Source organism: Felis catus, chromosome B4, assembly GCF_018350175.1.
Source record: "Felis catus isolate Fca126 chromosome B4, F.catus_Fca126_mat1.0, whole genome shotgun sequence".
In the NCBI taxonomy this organism is placed as follows: domain Eukaryota; kingdom Metazoa; phylum Chordata; class Mammalia; order Carnivora; family Felidae; genus Felis; species Felis catus.
The window spans coordinates 28,743,235-28,770,581 of record NC_058374.1 but is presented as its reverse complement, the minus strand read 5'-3'; the positions used below and the strand labels follow the sequence as shown (position 1 = coordinate 28,770,581).

Sequence of the window (27,347 nt, the reverse complement as noted above, 5' to 3'; positions counted from 1 at the left end):
AGATTTCTGAGGATGTAGGTTTGAAAAGATATATCTCAAGGTTTCCCTTCCATTATAGGGACCAATGCCCAGAGAACAGCTGTCTCAAGAGTAAGAATAGATTCCAATTGGTAGAAAATGTATACATATGATTTGTGCATCATTAAAGATCAGGTCCAACCCCCTGAAATCAGAGGAGGAGCTTCCTCTTTTCAACACCTCAGTGCCTCTGTCAGTCTGATTTTGTGTGTTTCTAAGGGGTTCTCTGATCCTCCATTTAGGGAGTGATGAGGCCCGTGCCCATCTGACTAGCAGCAGAGTGGGTAGCTTCCTGTGGGCCATGATGCCACGGTTTCTGAGAACATCCTGCAGTTAAAATATTCATGACTGATTCTTTATCAGTCAGTGCCTAAGATTTCACAAATAAGATGTCTAGAGAGCTAGTAGTGTGGAAAGGAGAAAGAGTAGGAGGGAATTCGGTGTCTGGAGTCAGCTTAAATAAGAAACTGCTATGGCAGGAATTGGCAAAGGCATCAGAAAGGAAAGGCTGAAATTTCCATAGACCAAGCTCCAGCTGCTTGATGGTTTTACCCTGCCTTTGACCTAACCTTGCTTAATACAGCTCAGCTGTGATTAAGACTGTGAGGCCTCCCAGTCTCCTCCAAAAGTCCTTGACTCCTGAGCCAAACATATACTCTTCTTTGGTGGGTTTGAGACTTAACCAACCATACAACCATGCCTGCTTCGGCTGCCTATGGCTCATCTGGCTTCTTGGAACTGTCCACATTCATTCATTCTGTGATCACTTCCTTGTCATTTATTCAGCAACCACTTACTGACTACACTCTATGGGTCAGTTGTTGTGCTAGGTGCTGGGGTACATCTGTGAGCGTCACCCAGTCCCTACTGGGGAGATAACCATAAAGAGCAACAATTTCAAAGCTGTATGATAAATGCTACTTGGGGAGGGGGCAAGCGTGTATACCTGATCTTGGAGAGCAGAAAACACTTGCTGTGAGTTCCCATGTTTAGGCAAAGACCTAAAGGAAAAGTAGGAGATAGGCAGGAGACATGGAGGGGGGGGGGGAGGTCAAAGCCTGTGAGAAACAGGAAGATCCAATTCACAGAGAAGTGTGATTAGTTCTCAGTGGGCGGAGCAGGGAGTAAGACGAAGGTGGAGTGATGACTGTGACGGCCCTTTCCTGCCACGTTAAGGTGTTCGAACCTGAGTGGGATCTGTCGAAGGGTGCATCCTGTACACTGTGTTTCCGTGAGAACAGCCATTTACTGGATGCTGACACACTCCTATCTAGGCATCTAGGCTTGGTGCTGAGCGACTTAATAAGCTCTCGACCATTTGGCCAAGCTTTCTGACTCTCCTGACCTCCCACGGTTCACCTCAGCTGTGACCAGAACCAGCGCACTGTTGGCATGGTCCGAGTGCTGGCATTGCCCAAAGTTCTTCCTGCCTCCTTCATCTCTGTGATCCGCTGGGCCTACAGCACACCGACAGGGCTCTAGTTTACATGTTTATCAAAATTCTCTTGCTTCATTTTGACTCGAAATCTGGATCATTTAAAAATATATGAACTTACTGTTCATTCAACAACTATGAAGTTAACCGTGCGCAAGGGAGTATGTGTTCCAGGTAATACAGTAATGGGCAGAAAAGAACTAAGCCTCCACTTCAAGGAGTTGATATTTTAGAAGAAGACAGCTATCAGATGGTGATAATTATTGTGTAGAAAATGGTTATGAAAACATGATCATCATGTAGAAAACTTAGGCAAGGGCTGCTGCAGGATGTTATTTTACTGGAGAATTATAATATGCATACACACAGTGGAATAGATACGTGCTATCATACCATACACATGTACCAACAGGTTTGTTAACGACCTTATTAGAGAATTCACATAACGGCTTTGAAATCATAGACTTTGACAGTCATGTCATTGTCGCTTATAAATTTCAGTTTTCATGAATCTTTCTGATTTTTAGTTTATTCAGTGTGTGATTTTAATTTTAGCCTTGCAGTATAATAAACAGGATTTTGCAATAATCCTGTAGTCTAAATGCCTGTGGCTTAAAGAACGTGACTCGATGCATTTCTGAACTAGGATTTTGCTTTACAAAAATAAGAGCTCAGCACTTCGCTATTTATATTTTATCTTAATTTTCCATTTGGAATGATGGGCAAGCATTCCTTGTACAACCTCGTGATCAATAGTAGGGATTTTGATAAGGAGTGACACAGTCCTCCGCTATCTGCCTAATAGGAGTGAAGAAAAGGGGAAGAGAGAAGCAACATTTGAAGAAAGAGGAGCCGAGATTTTCCAGGATTGGACGACAGCACAAACGTCCAGATACAGAGTGCACTAGTAGCAGGTGAGATAAATGAAAATGAGTATACAACATAGTGAAGTTGAAGAACATCAAGACTAAAGAGAAAAGCCTTAAAAGCTTTCAGGGATAAAAGATTCCATGCAGAGGAGCACTCGATAGACTGACAGAAGACTGTCATTACTACAATAGCTGTGAGAAGACAGTAATGTCTGCATGACCCTGAGAGAAATTAACTGTCAATCTAGCATTTTATCTTCAGCAAAACTATTTAAAATGGATAAATAGGCACTTTTCTAATTACAAAGATTTAGACAATTAACCAACCAATAGACTCTCAACGTAGTATGTGCTTAAAAAGAAAAAAGAAATGAACCCAGAGGGAAGGTTTAGAACATAGGATAATGATGAACACAGATGTTGGTAGAAATAAAAGATAGTATATTAACAACTGACTGCTAGAAAAGTTTTTAGGGTTATAAAAGATAAAAAACTGAAGCTTTCAACAACAATATGAAGTGTTCAGTGGGAGAAGGTTAAAATGCTGAACTTTAAAAAGACATTACAGGTAGGAATATATTTTTTAAAGTTTAGTGGTAATCACCAAAAGAATAGAATCTATAGCTTCTTTTTTAAAAAATTTTTAATGTTTATTATTTATTTTTGAGAGAGAGAGAGACAGAGTGTGAGCAGGGGAGCGGCAGAGAGAGAGGAGACACAGAATCCGAAGCAGCTCCAGGCTCCAAGCTGTCAGCACAGATCCTGACACAGGGCTCGAACTAACGAACCGTGAGATCATGACCTGAGCCGAAGTCGGACACTTAACCAACTGAGCCACTCAGGTGCCCCAGAATCTATAGCTTCTGAACAAGCAGAAGGGAGAAACAGGAAGATCAAAAACGTTATCAATCCAACAGAAGACAGAGAAAAGGGAACCTGCAAAGGAAATGAGAGTAAATTAAAATTATGAATGTTAGAAATATATGCTATATATCAACAATCACAATAGCTAAGAGTGGATTTAACCAGGAGTTGGCAACCTTTTTCTGCAAAGGACCAAATAATAAATGTTTTAGGTGTTGTGGGTCACATATACTTTCTTCAGTCCTTTAAAGACCTAAAAAAAAAAAACATTCTTAGCAAGCCATACACAGATTACCAGCTGGATTTGGCCAATGGAAGGAGTTGGTTGACCTCTGGATCAAAGTTTTAACAGTCAAAAATTTCCAGATTGGACTTTTTTTTTTTTTTAAGCCAGCTATATACTTCTCGTAAGAGAAGAGCCTTAAAGCGCATAAAGGACTTATGATAAAGGGTGGGGAAATATATACTTACAAGTATATTAACCGAAGGGAAGCTAGCTGGCACCCCTGGACACAAGGATTCAAGTGCAGGTAGTTCATTTTGGAGGGGAGGGTGCTGTGTCTCAGGAAACACCTGCAGGGAAGTGGTGACATGAGAAAGGGAAGAGAAGAAGCCAATTGATCAAAGATGTGTTATCAGCCACTTACCACTATGGGCAACTGGAGAACAGTCCCCTGAGGAACTTTGGAAGACAGAGCAGAATGTGCCTCAGAGACATTCACCTGAGGAGCAAGGAAGCTTGAGTATTTATTGACCAACTCTTGGACCATCATTGTTGAGTGGTGACCCTGGGGACATTAACTCTCTGGCTCTCCTGGCTTGCCTTTTGGATAAGAAGAGTGTTCTACCAAGGCTAAGAAAAAAAAAAAGCCCTCGAGCACAAAGTCACAGGTTCTTACAGCAAGCAGTCTTTACACATAGAGGTGAGTGCTGAAGTGACATGCGTTGGGCAAGGTGTGCATATTCTGCTACACTAGTCCTACATTAATAGAAGTCAAACTGAATTAAGGGCAAAAGGCACTGAAAGGGGAAAATGGGAGATTACATAATAATAGAGGAACAATCCACCAAAAAACCAAACCAATCACGAATTATCTCGAGACCTAGCATCAAAATATGCAAAGCAAAAATTGACATAATTACAGGGATCAATTGACAAATTTATAATCCTAGTTGAAGATTTTAATAAACCTTTATAAGAAATGAATAGATCCAGCTGACAAAAACTAGTAAGGAAAATAGGAGATATGGTGGAAAATATGAAATTGCAATAACCTACAAAACGAATGAAAAGGGGGGAAAAATTCTGACTGAAATGGCTCCCACTGGGCTAAAATCAAGGTGTCAGCAGGGCTGTGTTCCCTCTGGCGGCTCTAGGAAAGAACCCATTTCTTTGCACTTTGCAGCTTCTAGAGACACATGCATGCCTTGGTTCGTGGCACCTTCCTCCATCTTCGAAACCAGTTGCCTGACATCTGTAAAACTCTCTCTATCTTGCCTTTCTTTTTTATTATTATTATTAATGTTTTTATTTATTTTTGAGACAGAGAGAGACAAAGCATGAGCAGGGGAGGGTCAGAGAGAGGGGGAGACACAGAATCCGAGGCAGGCTCCAGGCTCTGAGCTGTCAGCACACAGCCCCACGTGGGGCTCGAACTCACAAACCGCGAGATCATGACCTGAGCCGAAGTCGGACGCTTAACCGACTGAGCCACCCAGGCGCCCCATATCTTGCCTTTCTTTTTCACTTCTAAGAACTCTTGTGATTACATTAGTTCTGTGCAAATAATCAGGATCTTCTCTCCATATCAAAATCCTTAACTTAGTCAAGTCTGCAAAGTCCCTTTTGCCATGTAAGGTAACATAATCAGAGATTCCAGGACTAGCACGTGGAATCTCTGAGGGGGTCATCATTCCACCCACCACACAAGCTGTATAAAGTTTTGCACCCTGTGCATTAGAGACAGAGATACATTTCCAAGGCTGATTTAGATTGAGAAACTTCAAACCACATTCTTTCTTCAGATGGGTTTTGGAATTCTCTTTTAGTGCTATACTAGAAGTCGCCACATAAGGTTTAGGTGAATTGTTAAGTGTAACCAACCACAGTATAAAATAACAAACCCTAAAAGTTGCATGTAAGAGCTGCTCTGGCACCTTTATTTCCTCACTTCCTCCATATTCACTGCAGGATTTGCTCTCACCTATAATACTAGAGAATGTATCTTTGCTTACAAACAGTGTGGACAAGTCATTTTTCTATCATAAAACACAAAATTAATATGGTTGAGCCGACAGTTTTATATACAGTGCTATATACATCCTTCCATAGAAAGTACACTTTCTTTTCACAAACTTTAGAATATTTCTCCTTATTAATTATGTACTAAATAACAAAGGAAACAGTAATTTTATTTTTTTTAATTTTTTAAATGTTTATTTTTGACAGAGAGAGAGAGAGGGAGAGAGAATGAGTGGGGGAGGGACAGAGAAAGAGAGAGAGACACCGAATCTGAAGCAGGCTCCAGGCTCTGAGCTGTCAGCACAGAGCCCGACATGGGGCTCGTACTCACAGACCTTGAGATCATGACCTGAGCCAAAGTCGGACGCTCAACCGACTGAGCCACCCAGGCGCCCCAAAATTTTAAAGAATTGTTAAGATATAGAGAAATTCTCTAACCTGAATGAAATTAGAAGTCAACAATATAAAGATGGGGAAAATATGCTTGGAAACTTAAATAACATAAGCTGAAGAGGAAATCACACTAGAAATTACAGTTAGTGCTAAACAGGAAAGAACGTACTACATAATAAATTGCTAAAGCTATGACACTTAGCAGTGAAGGTATAGCACAAAAATAAATTTATAAAAAAGTATAAATTTAAAATAAGCCAGTGATTGGGTTAAGACACTAGAAGAAAGCTGTAAAATGAAGCCAGGAAATATAAAAGAAAAGAAATAATTTTATAAAAATTAAGTAAAACACAAAGGAACAGTAGAGAAGATAAACAGAACCAGAAACTGATGTTTTGAAAAAACTACTGACAGATCAAGATTTTTTAAAAACATAAATGATTGCTGGGGCGCCTGGGTGGCACAGTCGGTTAAGCGTCCGACTTCAGCCAGGTCACGATCTTGCGGCCCGTGGGTTCGAGCCCCACGTCAGGCTCTGGGCTGATGGCTCAGAGCCTGGAGCCTGTTTCCGATTCTGTGTCTCCCTCTCTCTCTGCCCCTCCCCCGTTCATGCTCTGTCTCTCTCTGTCCCAAAAATAAATAAACGTTGAAAAAAAATTTTTTTTAAATAAAAAAAAAACATAAATGATTGCTCTGAACAAATTTATGCTCTGAATTTAAATATTTAGATTAAAATTTTCTTTAAAAAGAATCACAAAAATTAACCAGATGAAAAATTGGACAACATGAATAGTCTAATAGTCATTAAAAAAGATTAAATTGGTAAACAAAACTGTCTTCCCCTACCAAAGAGACATCGGGTACTGATGATTTTATGGCAGAGTGCTATATCTTTAAGGTGCAGATAATCTCCAACTTACATACATTATTTCAGGGAATTGGAGAAGAGGAAAAGCTACTTAGCTCATTTTAAAACCTAGTGTGCTGTGGAGATCAGGGAAAATGTAATGAAAGAAAACTATAGATCCATTTCATTTATGAGCACAGCAGGAAAACATCCTAAACAAAATAGTAGCAAATCAACTTCAGCAGTATTTATGTTTAAGTTGGGTTCATCTCAGAAATGGATGGGTGACTTCAGAAGGAATTCTAAAATTTTTTGATGTAACTACATTAAGAGATTAAGAAAATCTCTATGATTATCTCAGTAATTCCAGAAAAAGCACATGTTAAAAAAATCAATTCATGATGATTTTTAAAAATCTTAGCAAACTAGGAGCAGAAAACTTAATATTCAAAATGTACAATAATCATGCATATTGATGAAACTTTAAATGTGGTTTCATTAATGTCAGGGGCCAAATAAATATATTTCATGTCACCACTTCTATTCAAGAGTGTACTAGCTGTTCTAGACAATCCAATAGACGAACAAAAACATAAGAGGTACAAGAATTGTAAAGACCTGAAATGTATTTATACACATATAAAACCTAAATGTAATATTATTTCTAATAGTAAATCAATAAAAATTCTAAAAGTAATTTGAAACTTGGTCCAAATTTTTGGATAAGCTTAGCATAATTAATAACATTCCAAATAATCCATTAGAGAATCATCACATAAAACATATTTTTTCTAATGACAACAAAAACTATAATTTACCTAAGAACAAATCCAACAGAGATGTACAAGACAATTAAAAAGAAAATAAAGCATCATTGAAGTAATGGGAATCTCAAATAAATGGAAGAGTCTCAAATAATTGGAGGAATACATGTTTTTGGATTGGGAGATTTATTATAATAAAGAAGGCAATTGTTTACAAATTAATTTATAAATTCAATGTAGAATCCAATTCCATTTAATATATCATCCCAGTTTTATATAGAACTTGATAAATGGCCTTAATGTTCATATGGTAGAGAAAAGAACAAGAATAGCCAAAATACATTTAAAGAACAAGCTGGGAAAGAGATCAATGCTTTTGACAAAATTATACTGATTAAGTATACTGCACCTGGGTGGTTCAGTCGGTTCAATGCTTCGGCTCAGGTCATGATCTCATGGTCTGAGTTCAAGCCCCGTGTCGGTCTCTGTGCTGACAGCTCAGACAGATTCTGTATCTCCCTCTCTCTGTCCCTCCTCCGCTCATGCGCACTCTCTCTCTCTCTCTCTCAAAAATAAATAAACATTAAACATTTTTTAATTATACTGATTAATACAATTTTGGCACAGGGATAGACAAGATGCCCAATGGAATAGGATACAGAGCTCAGTCTCATGCATACAGTGACACTTAATATTTGTCAGGAGCTGTATTACTGATGAGTGGCATAATAAAATGGTAGTGGGAAATTAGTTATCAATATGGAGAAAGATAAACCTTAATTCTTTGCTCATTCCCTAGGCTGAATTAAATACTAAATGTGTGGAGCAGCATTCTAAAAATTCAGAACATAGTATTAAAAATGTCATTAAAATTTGCAGATGGAAAGAGAGTTCTTAAACAACATACAAAAGAAGTCAAGGACAGAATTGATAAATTTGACTCCTTTAAAATATTAAACTCCTTTATAAAAAAGATACCATAAAGTTAAGATAAAACACAGACTGAAAGAAGATGTTGACAATGCACATAGTTGACAAAAGATCAGTTGCCAGAATATATAATGATTCCTACAAATGAAAGAAAGAAGAAAGAAAGAAAGAAAGAAAGAAAGAAAGAAAGAAAGAAAGAAAGAAAAAAGAAATACTTCAATAATATAGGCAAAGTATTTGGTGGGGGACAGTGAGGAATGAATAAGCCAAGTACTGAGGATTTTTAGGGCAGTGAAAATACTCTGTATGGCACCATAATCATAGGTACATGCCGTTATACATTTGTCCAGACCTATGGGATGTACACCACCAAGCGAGAACCATGGACCTTCGGTGATAATGTAGGTTATCAGTGTAGGTTTCTCAATCATAACAAATGTACCACTTTTGAAGGAATGCTGATAATGAATGTGCGGGTGCATGTGCATATGGGAAGTCTCTGTAGCTTCCCCTCAATTTTGTTGTGAACATTGAACTGCTCTAAAAGACTGAAGTCTTAATTTTTAAAAGTAGGCAAAGTTATATGAGATGGCAGTTTATAGAAGAGGAAAAAATATTGTGGTCGTGGGGGGGAAGCATAGTTACAGGGCTAAGGGAGTGTAGAGTATATGAAGAGGATAGTTGAAGTAATAGGTCTTGGAATCCAAGCTGGATAGGAAGGCAGTAGAGAAAGGGAGAAAGTGAGAGCTGAGGGGATAGATATTTCTCTGAGGTTGCAGAAGAGTGATAGTGGGGGTTACCTGAGCCGGCAAGGTAAAGGACAAGGTGCTGTTTGGAGAGCTTTCCACTGGTGATTTTGTAGTGGAGCTTTTTTTCCTCACTTAATTGTATACCCTGGATGTTTTTACCATTTCAAAAGTCATAGTTCTGTGTCACCTGTTTTAATATACAATTCCATTTTTCAGATGTATCACAATTTAATTAACCAATCTCTTACTGTAATCAGTTTTAAATTATAGTAAAAAGTTTATTATTTAAAGTGCTTATGATCCTTCCAGAAATCCTCACCAAGAAGCCTGTGACTTCCTGGAGACGGTGGAAGAAGCCCTGTGGTTCTATAGAAACTCAAGACCAAAGCTACTGACTGACTTCCTCACGGAGGGGGCACAGCCTGGAATATTCCTCTGTACCCTTGAGTCATGTTGGGAGAGAGATCAGGTTCTTCTAACTTGCCCATTAATGTATATGAATTACTTAGTTAATGCCACAATATTCACTGAGTTGCTTCTGTTTGAAAAGAGCTGTATCAGACCCTGGAAATGTAAAAATGCTGTCCAATGTAGAAGGTATAATTGGATGAGGACATAAGTTACTACAATGCAAATTTAAATCAGAGGCAGATATAGCATGAAGTGAATGAAACTCCAGTGTCAGTGCCCCTCACTTACATGGGCCCCTTCTGATGCTCTAGGAGAAACCCTATGAACATACTTATGTGCTCATACATTTTGGTAAACTTTGCAAAAGTGAGAATTAAGAAAAAAAAAAACTTCAGTTAAACTGTCTTTTTCCTGTCTTACTTCCCCTACTGTTGAAATGTCCAAGGACATTTTTGAGTCCCAGCAAACGAATTGTACAAAGGACACGTTTAGCTGAATTTATTGAAATATACGTATGGGATCATAAATACTTCATTTCAGAATGACCTGATTGCCAGCTGCACTCGTGGAGGAGTGATTTCTAGAAACATCTTACTACCCCTGTGCTGATTTGTTGGGTTCATGGCTTGATGGTATAGAACAGAGGTTTTACCGTGACAGGAACATGCCAGGTGGCACTCAGCCCAGGAAGTAGGTGGGTACTGGAGGAGACACCAGGGTTTGAAGTGTACATGAGGCAAGAAAATAGTCTGTGGAGAATTCTTCTAATCAGACATGTAAAGCTGTGAATGGAGGGTGTCGTTCTCAAAAGTGCCTGGTCAGGAATACTCTTAACGACACAGCATAATCAGTCATACACTTATACGTGCACCAATTTTTCTTTTTGTTGGTAATTGCACAAAATGAGGCACAACCTGGTGGCAGCACTATAAAGAGTGAGTCCATCTATAGGTGAAGTTGTACATTCTATTCATTCCAATTATCAGCAATAAAAAATGTGACCAGCCATTACAGAAGAAAGACTGAATTATATTTCCATTTTCTCTACAGAAAATACTATAATCAAGTAACTCCAATAGGCAGTTACTGAATGAAAATGTTATTTTTCCAGATTTTATAATAATTATTACATCTGTTAACTTGTTAAAATTTGATTTGGCTGTGATTTCTTTATTCTAAATAAATATGCATTTTCATATCTAATTTTGATTAATCACTTTCAACTATTTTTCCTAAAGAGGTTCCCCCGAAATTACTTAAACTTCAGGACCTGCAGAAGTTTTTACTAGATCTGCCCCAGTACAAAGCAGTGAGCATCATAAAGGGGAGTTTTTTTAATTTTTTTTATGTTTTTTAAAATTTATTTTTGAGAGAGAGCGCGCGCACGAGTGGGGGAGGGGCAGAGAGAGGGGGAGACACAATCTGAAGCAGGCTCCAGGCTCTGAGCTGTCAGCACAGAGCCCGACGCGGGGCTCGAACCCACTTCATGACCTAAGCTGAAGTCGGACACTTAACCGACTGAGCCACCCAGGCACCCCATGAGAGAGAAATTTAAGGGGATCTGTAGGAGTTCGTAAAAGGAAAAAATATCCATGACAGAGGTGATCAAAGAAGGGTTTTATCTGAGCTATGATAAAGCAGAAGAACTTGAATTCAGAGATATGGCAAACGGTGTTCTAAATGAAACAGGGAATTCTTCATAACTTTTTTTAAGTTTATACACAGTGTAGTTTTAATGAGTTAAGCATATGGCTATCCCAGTAGCCTTCTATACATACAATTACAAATACATTTTAGTGAAAGAAGATCTTTCTAGAAAGATGATTTTTTTCACAGCGTAATTTCAATGAGTTAACCATACAGTTGTTCCCATAGGCTTCTTCACATATGTTTACAAACACATATCTTTTTATTTATGTATTTATTTATTATTTTTAAAATTTTTCATGTTCATTTTCATTTTAATTCCAGTTAACATACAGTATTTTATTAGTTTCAGGTGTATCAACACTTCCATACATTGTCCTGTGCTCATTTTCATAACTTTTTAACAGTTTCTCTCCCTGGATCTACTTACTCAAATACTTGTTTGTCATTGGCACACCCCTTTCATGACCTTCACACTCTTTCTGATTCCATATCTAAAAACCTTTTCTGCTGGTGTTTTGTGGACATGGGCTCAAATAACAGATTAGCACAAACTTGGTGGATGTTCAAGAAAGAGAAATTTCTCAGGCTGGATTCCAGGTAGGAGTCCAAACCTAGAGAAATGTGACAGTTCTGTAATGTAGTCCAGGTCTATTTCATAAATTAGGCCAACACGAACATTACATAAACAATGCAAACCTTCTCCCCCGTTATTTAATTATGACATAATTAGTGAACAAGAGTTAGAGAGAGTCCTATTTTTGAGCTTTAGGCTGGGGTCCCCCTCAAGCATACATGAGAAGGAAACAACCATAATGGGCAGAAGTCAAGGACAAGAAGAGTTTCTCCTATGCAGTAGTGTGGCCTAGATACCATCCCATCACACCATATCCACGACAAGATCGTGTGTGTGCATGTGTGTGTGACAGAGACACACACACAGAAAGACTGAGAACAGAGATGGAGACTGAGATAGACCCACCATGTTCTGCAGTGGTTAGGGGATCCCTGAAGGAAGTGCCTGGTACTCTGTATCTCCAGTTACTTCTTTCCCCATCTAGGACCACTTCTTCCACTGGTAGGCTCAGCCTTCCAGAGGTCTGGTGATTCATCAGGCAGTCCTAGGGGCCTTTGAGTTTGGATGACTCAGTATTGAGTGAGCTTACTGTGAACCTAGCTGACATCAGCGGGGAGAAGACAGCATCACAAACATAGACAGTCAGTCCCTGGGGTCTGAGAAACAAGGCTGGAGGCAGATCAAACAGCTGAGTAGTTGCTGAGTCATAGAAGGAAGAACCGAGTGCCCTAACTGCTGGAGATGGGCATATGGGAGCAATGAATTCTGACTTCCTTCTTCTCAGGGGCTGATACTCCAGGTTCTGCTGAAATGCTGGGCCATCTGACCAGTCATCTGACCAGTTCTTCCCTATCATTGCAACTTGGTTCCAGTGACTGGGATCCTGCTTTTTGCTAATGACTAATCTGCTTTCAATTCTCTCCTGCCTTGGTTTTCCAGGCCCCCTGGATTGGTGGCTGAGCTCTGGATTTCTAAGGCATGTTACCTGCAGCAAGAATGACCCATGCTTGCTTTTCCCAGGGTGGGATAATTGTGTGTGATCCTGGCCAGGCTTCAGTCCTTGTTCTGCCAGTCTCTTGGGCACCTCCTCCTGTAAGACTTCCGATGGGAATGTAGAAGACACACACTTACACGGTTGCCAGGTGTTAAATGCTGGGGACTTTAGTATTTGCCATTTAATGCAATTTCCTCCTTACAACTATCCTCAAAGACAGGTATCTGATCTATTTTACAGATAAGGAAGCAGAGACTCAGAGGTTATATTACGTGTAGGTTTCACAGATGATCAACTTCACTCTGGTTTTACTCTATCCTCCTTCCATGAAATGTGCTCTTTTTGCCCTTCTTCAGAATCAAGGGTAATAATATCTGCAGGAATGTTTCAAGAATTAAATTAAATACTCAGTTTGAAAGTGCCTAATGTTATGTTTAACAAATAGCAGTTTCCTTATTTCATCCTATTCTGACTTGTATTTAGAAATCCTGGCTCTGCTGACAGAATTTGGGCTTGGCACACCTCCAGTATAGCATCAGAACACATAGTAGGTTGTGGTAGGTATTGGATGGATGAATGAATGGATAGTCAATAGACGTATTTAAATTCCACTTAGGGTTTGTGAAACCTGAAGACCATCCTTCTCCCCCTACACTGTCCACCTTTTGACTGCCTACTATTTGGGTCCATAATCTGAATATTAGATCTGCTCTTTCACTGTATTTCTCTTCACTTGCAGCTGATCCTCCTCAGTTCATACTCACCTGTCCCCAAGAACATGCTTATCTGTGTTACGTGTGCCTACTTACCAGGTCCCAGGCTCTCCTAGCTTGTCTATGCCTTTTCTTTTCAAGTCACCATCCTGGTATTTTGGACTAAGGAGGCTGAACAAGAGGGAATGTGTTTAGCCGTGTGAGTGGTCCTGAAGGGGCCAGTCTACTAAGATGTAGACCTGCGTAGGACACAGACAGCACTCAGCTGTAGCGTGGTTAGATCCAGGCTGTGCATGGCCACCTGCTGGCTCAGCACCTTTCCAAATAATTAAGCAATCTACTGAAAGCTTGGAATCTGGAATCGGAGAAAAAAGCTTTGGATAGAAGTACAAGCAAGAATTCTATAGAATCTTTTTCTGCTAGCCAGCAGTTCCATTAAGGAAATTTATCTTAGTTTTTTGGAAGCATGAAGATTTTAGTAGAGTCATAGACACTTCCAGCCATTACTCTGTCCTCAGTCAGCAGATTCAAAGGAAGCTAGGAGGGAAAAGCCCAGGGCCCTGGGCCATCTGTAAAACCCTGGCACGGCTGCAGCCATGCCAGGAAGAGAACGCCTAGCCCCCGCTCCAACTCTGTTGCACCATTGTTAGGGGTCACAGGAATAACCTGGTACTCAAGGCAAGAATTGCCTTTAGATCTTGATTGATCTCCAAAATTAAGAATCTTGGAAAGGGAGAAAGAAGTCCACAGAAACAAGTCCCCTGGAGTAAAGAAGGATGCAGTCATGGAGCAATTCCCTGCTTTTAAAGCTCTCCTGTCCATGGCTGAGACCACTGAGTGGACTACCTGGAGACTCGACTCTGCCCGTCTCTAAGACCAATTCCATTCCTAGTCAGGAAGGATATAGGAAGCCTTTAGGTATATGGGTTTCGGGGCTCAGCATCAAGTCAGCCTTGCTCTAGCACCCTCTGACCTGGCACTCCTGAATCTGGTAAAGGGATTCTTACCTTTGCTTTGTGGTCAGTTCACACCTGTGACTCAAAACTTCCAGATCCGCATCCTTATCTTACTCCCACACACCTGGACTCCCCCCTGACGGTGCCTTTTTGAAGCTTGCCTTGCTATCACAAAAACTTGCAGGAATAAGACTCCTCTGTTGCTTGTCAAACCTAAAGGAGAATCAGCTTGCTCAGTGCTGAAACGCTCTCTGACAGCCTGCTCTAACCCACTGGATCAGCCAAATTTTGCACCATAAGCCCACCAAAGCTCCACCTATCCAGACGTGATGTTTGACCGTGCCCTGATCACGGAAAAGTAGAATTGGGTAGATTAATTCATCCATGCCCAACATTTCTATCTGCATGTAGAAGTCTGGCTTCTAGTTCTGCATGCATTCACTCACATCAGCCTTCCAAGACCTTGATATTGCACCATATGCCTTCATTTCAACAAACTAGCCAATTAAGGATCTTTAACTGCTGTGAAGCAATGAAAATTTCCCTAAACAATCACTATATAGAAGATCACTTCCAAGACTGAGATTTTGTTATCTCGTTTCAGGCATTCTAAATTAAGCCCTGGAGAAACATTTTACTGCTAATAAATAACCACTGGTTGTAATATGTGTTATTGCGGAGATAATAGGTTACATCAATATCTATTCATGTTATTGTAACTGGGAAATAAGAGCTGAGAACACTACTCTGTGTCCCAGTATTGAGGAAAAACAAATGTGAATTTTCATGGCGTCATGTTTGGTTTAAATTATCTATTCTAAAATATAGGCATGTATTCACCTTCAATATAATGAATTCACTTGTTATCCAGCCACATTTGATTTTTATCAAATTTCTCTCAAAAAAAAAAAAAAACCAAAACAAACATTTTATATGATAGGACACAGAAGAACCAAACAGTCTATGACTTATCAGTTGGTAAATAACACATGGAAATTTACTGAGAGTGTTGATTACATCTTTACATTTAAAAAAGAAAAGGGAGTCTTGCTATATATAATAAGCTTTAATATTCATGTCTGGGAGGTCTAAAAAATCTTAGCTCATATTTTTGTGTGCTTCCTCCTTGCTGGGCTACATTTCAGAACGTGTTAATTTTTTAAAATCCTGAATCTTCTATATAGTCCAATTTGTAACAAACATTATCAGCTTTTCATGTGGAAGGTCAAAGCCGCTGATTGACTTCTAAGGTTTGATTTGAGTTTTTAAAAATTTTTTTTTCAACATTTATTTATTTTTGGGACAGAGAGAGACAGAGCATGAACGGGGGAGGGGCAGAGAGAGAGGGAGACACAGAATCGGAAACAGGCTCCAGGCTCCGAGCCATCAGCCCAGAGCCCGATGCGGGGCTCGAACTCACGGACCGCGAGATCGTGACCTGGCTGAAGTCCGACGCTTAACCGACTGCGCCACCCAGGCGCCCTGATTTGAGTTTTTAATCTGCAAAACGGGATTGCTATAAAATTAATTATTTTTCCCCAGCGGTTATTTTAAAGTTTAAAGAAAAAAATTGTTCCAAGGGCACCAGGGTGGCTCAGCTGGTTAAATGACTGACTCTTGATTTCAGCTTAGGTCATGATCTCTTGGTTCATGGTATTGAGTCTCTGTTGGGCTCTGTACTGAGAGCTCAGATCCTGCTTGGGATTCTCTCTCTCCCCCTCCCTCTACTCCCCCCACCCCAAATAAAAATTAATAAATTTAGAATAAATAAATCATGTGTTCCAAAATAAATTTAGATGGTATAAAACTCATAAAACAATTGACTTTGAGTGAATCTAAAGCTACTCCAAGGCTTTTGTTTCTAATCTTATGATCAAGCACCTGTAAAGCCATTTAACTGAGTGGGCATTAATAGGGAATGAACTGGCCATAAATAATCAGTGTTTTTTAATTTAGTAAAATAATTTTAAATTCAAGTTAGCATAGCTAACTAGTTTGATAGTCCGGTAAAATTCACTGTGGCTAAGATATAAATCTGTACTAAGCTTTCTAAAAGAAACACTAAAGCAACCAAGTTACAGAAATTATGATGTTAAATAAAAAGGACTTTGAGTTTGCTGAAACCTGTAAAGACAGAACAAGAAAAGCATTAATAAATGGAAAATCATCTTAAAAGTTTTGGGTTTTCTTTCTAAACCATAGAGTAAGTTTTGGCTTCTGGAACTGACCACTCTTCCCACTGAAGCAGCCAGGACTTGAAGGACTAATATCCCAGAGAAAGCAGATATCGAAGACAGCTCAACATTTCCTCAACATTTGGCATCACTGGTCTCTGTAAAGCATGTAACGGATCTTAAGCTGTTCAGGGCAAAGTATAGGTAACTAAGCGGAAACAACTGAAACACAGAGCGGAATTTTTGACACTCTCATGGCGCTTGGGAAACAAAAGTTGGATTTCAGAGTCTGCCTTTAAAAGGGGAAGAAGCCTCCGTGAACAGCCAGGCTTTCACTTGGGATCACGGGAGTCTGCACCAAGCCTGTAGGTAAACCGAGCCTTATAAAGATTGCAACTCCATTTCCAGGCAACTCAATTTCTGGCTGGATTGAACTTATCTGATCACATTCTAGATACCTCACAGAGGATAGAGAAAAGCCTCTTTGGGAAAAAATAATAGTATCCAAACCCATACATTTTTTTAAAAATCAAGATGTCTATCACTAAATAAAATATAAGGCATACAAAGAAATAGGACCCATATGTGACTCAGACATTGTAGTTATCAGATACTTACTTAAAAATAATGGAGATTACTTGGGGTTCCTGGGTGGCTCGGTTAGTTAAGTGTCTGACTTCAGCTCAGGTCATGATTTCACACATCATGGGTTCAAGCCCCACATCAGGCTCTGTGCTGACAGCTTAGAGCCTGGACCCTGCTTCAGAGTCTGTATCTCCCTCTCTCTCTGCCCCTTCTCCACTTGCACTCTGTCTCTCTCTCTCTCAAAAATAAACAAACATTAATTTTTTTTTAAATAATGGAGATTACTATGTTAAAAAATATTAAAATAAAGAGAAAATTTTACAAGAGTACTAAATCTAAAACAAAGATCAGGTGGGAATTCAAAAACCAAAATATAATAATGTAGATTAATGTGTAAATAGATTTTATATTTAATTAAATTTATAATTAATTATAAACAACTGAAGAAACCATTAGGAAATGTAAGCAATACGAATAACAAAATTAACCTAATTAGCAATGCACCTAATAATAATAGAACATACTTTTTTTTCAGGTTATATTTGCTAAATTTTATCAAAATTAACTATTTGCTACACCATAAAACAATTCACAAAACATTTCTTTCTTTTTTAAAAATAATTCGGGGGCGCCTGGGTGGCGCAGTCGGTTAAGCGTCCGACTTCAGCCAGGTCACAATCTCGCGGTCTGTGAGTTCGAGCCCCGCGTCAGGCTCTGGGCTGATGGCTCAGAGCCTGGAGCCTGTTTCCGATTCTGTGTCTCCCTCTCTCTGCCCCTCCCCCGTTCATGCTCTGTCTCTCTCTGTCCCAAAAATAAATAAACGTTGAAAAAAAAATAAAAAAAAATAAAAATAATTTGTATTCTTAGGTTTTCATGTATTTTTTAAAATTGAAGTATATATTGACAACATATAATATTTAACAAATTCCAAATGATTGAAATGATGTTATTCTATGCAGTAGAATTACATTAAAACTAAAACAAAAAATAATCATTAGAAAATCCTCAAATAGTTGGAATTTAAACAATTCATTAAAAAATAAACTTTGGGTCAAAAAAGAAATCCCAATGGAACAAAATGACATTTTTCACTGAATGGAAAAAAAAGTCTGGCATGTCAAAATATGAATGCCACTAATGCTGTGCCCGGACAAAAATGTACAACTATCAAATCTATATGTGAAAAAGAAGTTTTTAAAAATAGTGACCTCACTATTCACCTCAAAAAACTAGGGGAAAAAAAACTCGTAGCAAATTAAACTTGAGCATATAGGTGAAAATAAATAATTAAAATAAGAGCAGACATTAATAAAATAGGAAATGTAAATACAATAGAGAAAAATCAACAAGGCTGAAATTTGGTTCTCTGAAAGCCTAAGTTCTTTGAAGACTGAAAAAGGATAAAAAGGGCCCACATAATCAGTATCAGCAGTTAAAAAAAAAGAAAAAGAAAAAGGAAGTCATCAAATCACACAGACATCTAAAAGATAATAGGAAATATTGAAAATACATTGAGGTAAGAAATGTACAAATTTTGATGAAGTGGACTAGATCCTAAGAAAATACAATTTACCATTGCTGATACAAAAAGAAAAATGGAAAATCTGAATACCTATTTAAAACTTAAATCTGTAATTAAATATCTTTCCACTTACAAATCTCCAGGTACAAATGACTTCATTTGTGAACGTTTCCAAACCTGAAGGCAGATATGACACTAGTCTTAGAAAAATTATCACCAAGAATAGAAAAAGATAGTACTTTCCAATTCATTTTTATGAGGCCAGAATCATCTTGGTATCAAAGTATGGCAAGAACAGAACACAAAGGGAGGTGTAGGTTACATTTTTCTCATGAACATAGATACATAATCCTAAGTAAAATGTTAGCAAATTTACTTCGGCAATCTATAAAAACAAAAACACAAAAGGTTGGATTTATTCCAGGAATGCAAGGTGACTTATCATTATAAAAATCAACAAAATGCTACTCACCATGTTAAAAAAGAAATTTGTTTTTATTTTATTTTTTTACATTTTATTTATTTTTGATAGAAACAGAGCACAGGTGGGGGAGGGGCAGAGAGAGACGGAAACACTGAATCCAAAGCAGGCTCCAGGCTCTGAGCTGTTGGCACAAAGCCTGAGGCGGGGCTCGAACTCACAAACTGCGAGATCATGACCTGAGCTGAAGTCGGCCGCTTAACTGACTGAGCCACCCAGGCACCCCAAGAAGAAAATTTTATTATCACATCAAGAGATGCAGAAAAAGCATTTTATAAAATTCAACCCCCAACAATGATTTAAAAAGAAAGAATTTGGCAAAGTGGATGTAGAAGGAAAGTTTCTTAATTAGATGAATAAATACATACAAAAAACCTGAGACCAAGCATTATACTTAAGTTCGGTGTATCAAAACTTTTCCTCCTTAGTTCAGGAATGAGATAAAGATGACTAACATCATCATTTTTATTTACCATAGTAACAGAGGTCCTAACTGGTGCAATAAGGGAAGAAAAAAGTAGAATGATTAAAAAGGAAGAAAAAAGCAGTCATTATATGTATAAAATTCAAAATTAGCTACTATTATCATTTATAAGTTAACATAGTGAGAACAGTAGATAAAAGATCAATACAAAAATGTTTTTTTTAATCTCTGTGTACTAGCAACAAAGAACCATAAAAATGAAAAAATATATATAACATTTAGGATAACATCAAAATTATCAAATATCTAGGAATGGGTCTACTGAAAAGTGTTCAAAAATGTTAAAAACATCATGGAAGTAAATTAAGACCTAAATCTATGGAGAATACCTAAATCTATGATACCATGGCCATAGATTGAAGACTAAAATTATTAAGATATCAAGTCTCTAGCAGCTGGGGTATAGAGTATAAATACAGTCTCAATCAAAATTTCAGTAGGCATTTGTGTGTGTGTGTGGAAATCAACAAGCTTATTCTAAAAGTTTTATATGGAAATAACCAAGATAATCGTGAAGAAAAGCTGATTTGAGGAATTTATACTCTGATATGTCAAAACAAATTATGAGAATATAGTGAAAAAGTCACTGTGCCGTTTGCACAAGGAGGGACAAACTGAGAAATGAAACATAATGGAAAGTACAGAAACAGACCCAAATATATAGCCATTTGAAAGATGACACTGAAATGCAGTGTGAAAAAGATGGCCTTTACAATTAGTGGTACCAGCTGGACCCATTGAATATCCATATTGAAAAAAAAAGAAACCACACTCAAAATCAATTCTAGGTAGATTTTATACCTAAATATGAAAGGCAAACCAACAAACTTCTGAAATAAATCACAGGGAAATACCTTCATGCTTTGGGGGGTAGGGAAGGACTTTTAAAAAACACCAAACGTGATAAGTAAATGGGACATAATAAATATCACAATTGACAAACAGAACGACACAAAATGAAGAAACTCTTGATCTAATAACAATATTGAGAGAGGGAAAAGCAAGCCAAACTTTGGGAGATGATTTTTGCACTACGTATAGCTTAAAAAGGACACATAAGTAAATGTGTAAAAACACTTGAAATTATGTAAAGTATTCTTAGAAAGAAAGAGAGATAACCAATAGAGAAATGGATAACATATACAGACAGGTACTTCACGAAAGAAGATATCTAAATAGCGAATAAACATATGACAAGGTGTTAAAAATTATTAGCTATCAGATAAATGCAAATTCAAATTCAGAAGATGCCACTACGCATCCACCTGCATGACTAAAATAAAAGGGTCTGACAATACCAGGTTTGGGCAAGATGTAGACCAAGTGGAAATCTCATATACTGCTGGCAGGTGTGTACATTGGTAGAAACCACTTTGAGAAACTGTTTGGCATATCAGTAAAAGTAGAATGGTTTTATACCTTGGGATCCAGCAACTTCACTTTGTAAAAAGTTAATTAAATTGTTAAGTATCTAGCAAGATTGATTAGGAAAATAGACACTAGCCATTATTATAATGAAAAAAAGGATACATCACTGAAGATATATCAAAAAGTGAGATTAGTATTTCAGGATGTTGTGGAAAAAAATTAAACCAAAAAAATGAAAACCGAGATAAAATAGACAAATTTCTATAAAAACACAACTTCTTGAGTTTATAGAAGAAACAGAAAAATTAGAGTTGTCCTGCAATTACTAAAGACATTGAATCTGTAATTAAAAACTTTCCCCCAAACAAACCCCTGTTTCTATATGGTATCACAAATGAATTCTACCAAACATATATTATTATTTTGAGCAATTGATATAGAATGAAATAAAAAATCTATTTGATCATACATGGTGAATGTATTTTCTCTCTTAAGGCAATGACACTGTGATATTGGGAGAAGGGAGAGGGAATTTGGCCCTAGAATGAAGAATAATTATATAACCATGATACATAAATACTGTTTGTTGATTTCCAATATTAGAATCAACGTATAGGCAAACCTTGAAATATGTTAACTATCATTTGAGGCAAACTACACAAACATTGGCTTTGACAATGTAAAAGTAAGATCTGTCAAAGGTAGGTGTTAGAAATTGTATGAAAGGGTAGAAGCAATAATATTCTCCTATTGTAAAGCAAGAAATCAGAATACACACTTGTTGAAACAGGAAGTAGTTTAGATGCAGTGTTTGAATTGACAAAGCTAACCAAAAGAGAGGAGGTGGAAAAAAAGAAAAAAATAAATAAAAACAATGACAAAACTATGAAATTTGAGAGGGGAGGGAAAGGAGATAAAATAGTATAAATGTGCTAAATCCTCATCATTCCTAGCAGAAATTCAATAGATAATAACCAAGGCTATACTTTATTATTTAGCAACATGGAGTTAATACCAGAGAAAATTAAAACAGAAATGGTGAAAAGTGTTTGTCTCTGATAAGTAAGACTGTCACAGGAATGGGAAAATTGGAAGGCTGTTCCTTTTTTTTTTTTAATTTATTTATTTTGAGAGACAGAGAGAGAAAGTAAGCAAGCAGGGCAAGGGCAGAGAGAGAAAAGGAGAGAGAGAAGCCCAAGCAGACTCGGCGCTGGCAGCACAGAGCCCCACGTGGGTATCAAACTCATGAACTATGAGATCATGACCTAAGCTGAAACCAACAGTTGGAGGCTTAACCGATTGAGCCACCCAGGTGCCCCTGGAAGGCTGTTCCTTTTCATTATCAACACAATTCTGTATGATCTGAGTTTTAAAAATATGTGCCTATATTATAATAAAATGTTTTTAATTAAAAAAAAACATTAGACAGGGCATGAGGATAAATAGAGAAACTAAAATAACCCTAGCTGATGGCATCTGAAGAAAATGGACACCACAAATCAAAGCAGAAGAGAAAGATTTTTTAAATAAATAATGCTAGGAAAATTTTTATTTGCTGAGATATACTTGTCTCTTGCCATAGTCCAAATAAATTCCACGTGTATGAATGAAATAAAAGGTAACAATGAAATCATGAAAAACTAGAAAAAAATGAAAGTGAACTCTTTCATTGGAAGCAATGAAAACAAAAACAAAAACAAAAACAAAAACTCAAGGATGATAATTGATATATTTAACGACATGAAGTTGAAAGTCTTAGTACTGAAAAAAAACCAACCTAACTTGTATTAAAGGAAGATAACTAATGGGGAAATATTTTTAATAATAAGGAAAACAGTCTACTATATTGATAACATGTTAATGTTAGTGCTTATTAATAATGAAAATATACATTAAGAAGTTGTTTTGTCTGTAAAATTTAAAGAAATGTTTAAACAGAAGCTATTTAGGGGCACTGGGTGGCTCAGTCGGTTGGGCATCAGACTTCAGCTCAGGTCATGATCTTACAGTCTGTGAGTTGGAGCCCTACATCAGGTTCTGTGCTGACAGCTCCGAGCCTGGAGCCTGCTTCAGATTCTGTGTCTCCCTCTCTCTGGGCACCTCCCCTGCTCATACTGTCCCTCTCTCTCTCTCTCTCTTCCTCAAAAATAAATAAACATTAAAAATTTTTTTTAAAAAAGAGAAGCCGTTTAGTGCCCATGAAGGTGGAACAAAATAGGGACTTTCAGATGTGTCTTGACATATTTTAGAAATAAATTAGTCAATAAGGATAATGAACTCAGAAAGGTCTGTAACGTTCAGCCTAGCAATTTCATGTCGTGTCTGTTGGCCTTCAGGAGAAAAATCAGGAATTTGAACTGGAGATTTATATATTTAAAATACAGATAAATTCAAAATCTTTAAAATGAGAGAGGAATGTTGAATAGGATGTAGCCATCACATTTACACATGCAAAAGCATTTATTGTTTACTATATGCCAGGCACTGGTGACAAAACAATGAACAAACAAAACTCCGTAGCCTCCTAGAGCTTACCTCCTAAGAATGTCCAATGATGGAGGACGATGTGCAAGATAAATAGAAATCTCTTGTAATCTTGATTTCGTAAAACAATAAGCAAAGAGAAAGAGAGAAACACACCAAACTCTTTGGATGCTATGATGAGTGATGTTTACTTTCTTGCAGGTACTTCTTCAGTATTTTTCAACTTTTCTATCCTGAATGCATATTACTTTAGCAACTAGAATGAGATACTACATGTGCGTGTGTTTATATGTAAGTGTATATACTTATAGGATAGTCATGAGGATTAAAGGAAATGAAGTACGTAACAAGTGCCTGGCAAAGAGTGGGCTTTCAATACACGTCAGCTTTTCGTTTTTCTTGCAGTCTGAACCTTGACTTTGTCCTTTGCTGCTCTCCCTTCCTGCTATGGATGGTTTGGTCTGTTGCCATCACATCTTTGCATTTCTTTATAGGAAGTATATTTTTACTTTTAATCAAAATTTGCCATTGTTATTAAACAGGTTGCCTATTATTTTTAGAGAATTCCCATTTCTTTAAATAGTTCAAACCCTTAGGAGAGAGATCTTCAGGCAGAAATGCTTCCTAGAGCACCTCGAAGCATCCCATGGAAGGAGTTGCTTTCTTTACCATGGAAATTGATAACTGCTATGTTTCTATGGTTACTCTTCTGCTTTTATTAATGCAAAAAATTTCCAGTTTTGGCCTCCTAAACAAAAGCAATGAGATGGGCTGATCATTGATAGCATGAATATATTATTGACATTTTCCCAGGCTACTTTTACTTATGGTGCTATTCTTTGTATAGTACAAGTTAATATTGTGCCAGATATGTGCCATAGACTCTGATTTTCAAGAGTTTCTCAGGCAGCCATAAAAGTGCGTGCTTGGCAGGTATTTACCCCAAAGGTGCCATACATGGAGTATCTTTTCTAAATTTAGATGATTATTTAAACTATGAGCTTTAGATCACTGGTATATACAGCATAAGAAGGAGAATCTCTCTCTTCTGGACTTTTACCTTCTGGACTTCTTGAGATGCTCACTTACCGGGAGCGCTTAATGGTGTGGATTATGTTGCAGCCTGGAAGTGTTTGGTTCGTATATGCTTTCCTTTCCTTTTTGTTATTGCATACTGCTTCCTTGGTAATTGTAATTGAGGACTGACAGGTTCTGGGGAGGGAATCTGAAAGAATAATCATTACATATACCCAATAGTTAAGGACTTGGTCCACAGGCAGGGAAAGGCTGACGGAGCGTGAAATATTATCACTGCAAACAGGTTGTGTACTAGTCCAGCACAGAAGGCTATGGAAAGATGGAGTTGGTTTTAAAGGGCGTCTTAGTCTGTTTGAGCTGCTATAACAAAATACCACAGACTGGGTGGCTTGCAAGCAACAGAAATTTATTTTTCTCTCCTGGTGGCTGGAAGTCCAAGATCAGGGGGCCAGCATGGTTGGGATCTGGTGAGGACCTCTTCCAGATTACAGACTGCCAGCTTCTCACTCTGTCTTTCCATGGTAGGAGGAGTCAGGGAGCTCTCTGGAGTCTCTTATAAGAGCACTAATCCCATTCACGAGGGCTCTATCCTCATGACTTATTTACTTCCCAAAGGCCCTACCTCCTAAAACCATCACATTGGAGGTTAGGATTTCAACTTATGAATTCTGAAGGGGACACAAACATTCAGACAATAGCAAAGGGAATGCCAAACATTTCCTAAAATGGGTATAAAGAGTTAAAATAGCTAATCTTTACTGAGAGCTTACAATGTGCCTGGCAGTGTGTTAAGTGTTTTATATGCATTTTTTCTCTCAACCCACAAAAATCCAGATGATATAGGTGCTACCTTATCTCACATTTACATATGAGAAGTTGACATATGGCAAAACTGAGACACAGAGAGGTACAGCAGCCTCCCCTAGCTAATAAAGGGCAGAACCGGGGTTCAAATTCACAGGGTGTCTCTAAGTTTGGCTTCCTGTTGGGGAAGGCATTCCAGGCATGAGAAGGATGCAAAAGGGACCACGCCCCTCCTCCCCTGACCCGATTTCTGCCCATCTTTTTCATCTTCAGGCTGCTCAAAACCTGAATTGCCTAACCCTACCTCCCTTGTTTCTCAACTTAATGCCACATTATGAGATGGGCCAGTTGCCCTGTATTTTTCAGCAGGCATTGCCTCTCTCTGTTTTAGAAATCACCTGGAACCACGCACATGATAAAGTTAAAGGTCATGAACATTTGAAGAACATCTACTTGTAGATCTCCCTCTCTTGCTCTCTCTCCCTCTCTCCTCTTCTTCTCCCTCTTCCTCTTTCCTTCCCTCTCCTACTTCCTTCCTCCCTACCTGTCTCCTTCTCTCCATCTTTTCCTCTACGAATAGGCAATTTTAGAGAGAAATATGAGACTTGGAGTTCATATTTGCAAATCAACATTCGGATAATCTTTGAACTCGTGTACTATTAAGCCCTATTTTGAATTTTTTGGTTTTTTTTTTTAAATTGAAGTCTAGCTGACACACAATGGTATTTAGTTTCAGATGGACAACACAGTGATTCCACAAGTCTATAGGTTATGCTGTGCTCACCACAAGCATAGCTACCATCTGTCATCATACAACACTATTATAAGACCTTTCACTATATTCCCCATGCCATGTCTTTTATTACATTTTGAGTTTTGAGGAGCAACTAACAGTTATAAAGTTGCCTTTTAAACTCTGATGTTTTTCCTTGATCTACTCTGGCCAGCATGATCCACCTTTTGGTTGCAAAACTCTGCTATCTAACAGTTTTCACTCTTAAAGAAGAGAAATCTAGACTTAATAACTTTGGGATTGTTTTTATATTTAAGTCCAAGTGGTTACATATTCTCAGAGGGCAGAGGAGGGTTTATTTTTCCCCACATCCAATTCAAAGTGGAGACAGGTTTCCTTTCCGTCCCCTTCTGAATATCAGGGTTTCCTTCCCGTTCATGCTTACTTAAGACTGCAGACTAGAGGATTCCAGGTGACTAGGGCTCTCCTATTAAATTTCCCCTTGGGCAGACTTATGCTTTGTCTTCTGTCTTCTGAACCTTATGCAATTATCAAGGCAGAAACTCAGCATCTCCGGGGTGGCCACATACCTCAGGGAATAAATCGGATGGGCATTAGCCTCTGTCCCAGGATGCCCATCTTCACTTCCTTTGGGGCTCTGCACATCTCTTAATTTAACACAAACTGGTGCAGCCACTTTGGAAGACAGTATGGAAGTTCCTCAAAAAGTTAAAAATAGAACTACCCTATAATCCAGTAATCATACTACTGGATATCTACCCAAAGAATATAAAAACACTCACTCAAAGGGATACATGCATCCCTATGTTTACTGAAACATTATTTACAATAGCCAAACTAAGGAAACAGACCAAGTGTCCATCAATAGATTAGTGGATAGGGGCGCCTGGGTAGCTCAGTCATTAGGCATCCAACTTTGGCTCAGGTCATGATCTCGTGGTCTGTGAGTTCGAGCCCCACGTCAGGCTCTGTGCTGACAGCTCAGAGCCTGGAGCCTGCTTCAGATTCTGTGTCTCCCCCTCTCTCTCCTCTTCCCATGCTCATGCTCTCTCTGTTTCTCAATAATAAATAAATGTTAAAAAAATAAAAAAATAGATTAATGGATAAAGAAGATGTGGCCTATATATATATATTCTTTTCAGCCATAGAAAAGAGTGAAATCTTGCCATTTGCAACAACATGGATAGAGCTAAAGAGTATAATGCTAAGCAAAGTAAGTCAGTCAGAGAAAGACAAATACCATA

General features: G+C 38.1%; 2 long non-coding RNA genes across 2 annotated transcripts in view; both read right to left on the bottom strand.

Moving 5' to 3' along the window:
• Positions 1 to 3,066: 3,066 nt before the first annotated feature.
• LOC123386492 lies at positions 3,067 to 15,223 on the bottom strand. The gene is made up of 3 exons (XR_006600412.1): positions 12,152 to 15,223; positions 3,658 to 3,759; positions 3,067 to 3,258 (listed from the first exon to the last, which is right to left on the bottom strand). It is a non-coding gene; the product is annotated as an uncharacterized LOC123386492 (long non-coding RNA).
• A 7,891-nt stretch (positions 15,224 to 23,114) lies between these two features.
• LOC123386493 overlaps positions 23,115 to 27,347 on the bottom strand; it is a 40,136-nt gene continuing 35,903 nt past the window's right edge. Inside the window, exon 5 of the long non-coding RNA XR_006600414.1 lies at positions 23,115 to 24,732. This is a non-coding gene — a long non-coding RNA (uncharacterized LOC123386493). The remainder of the gene's footprint in view (positions 24,733 to 27,347) is intronic.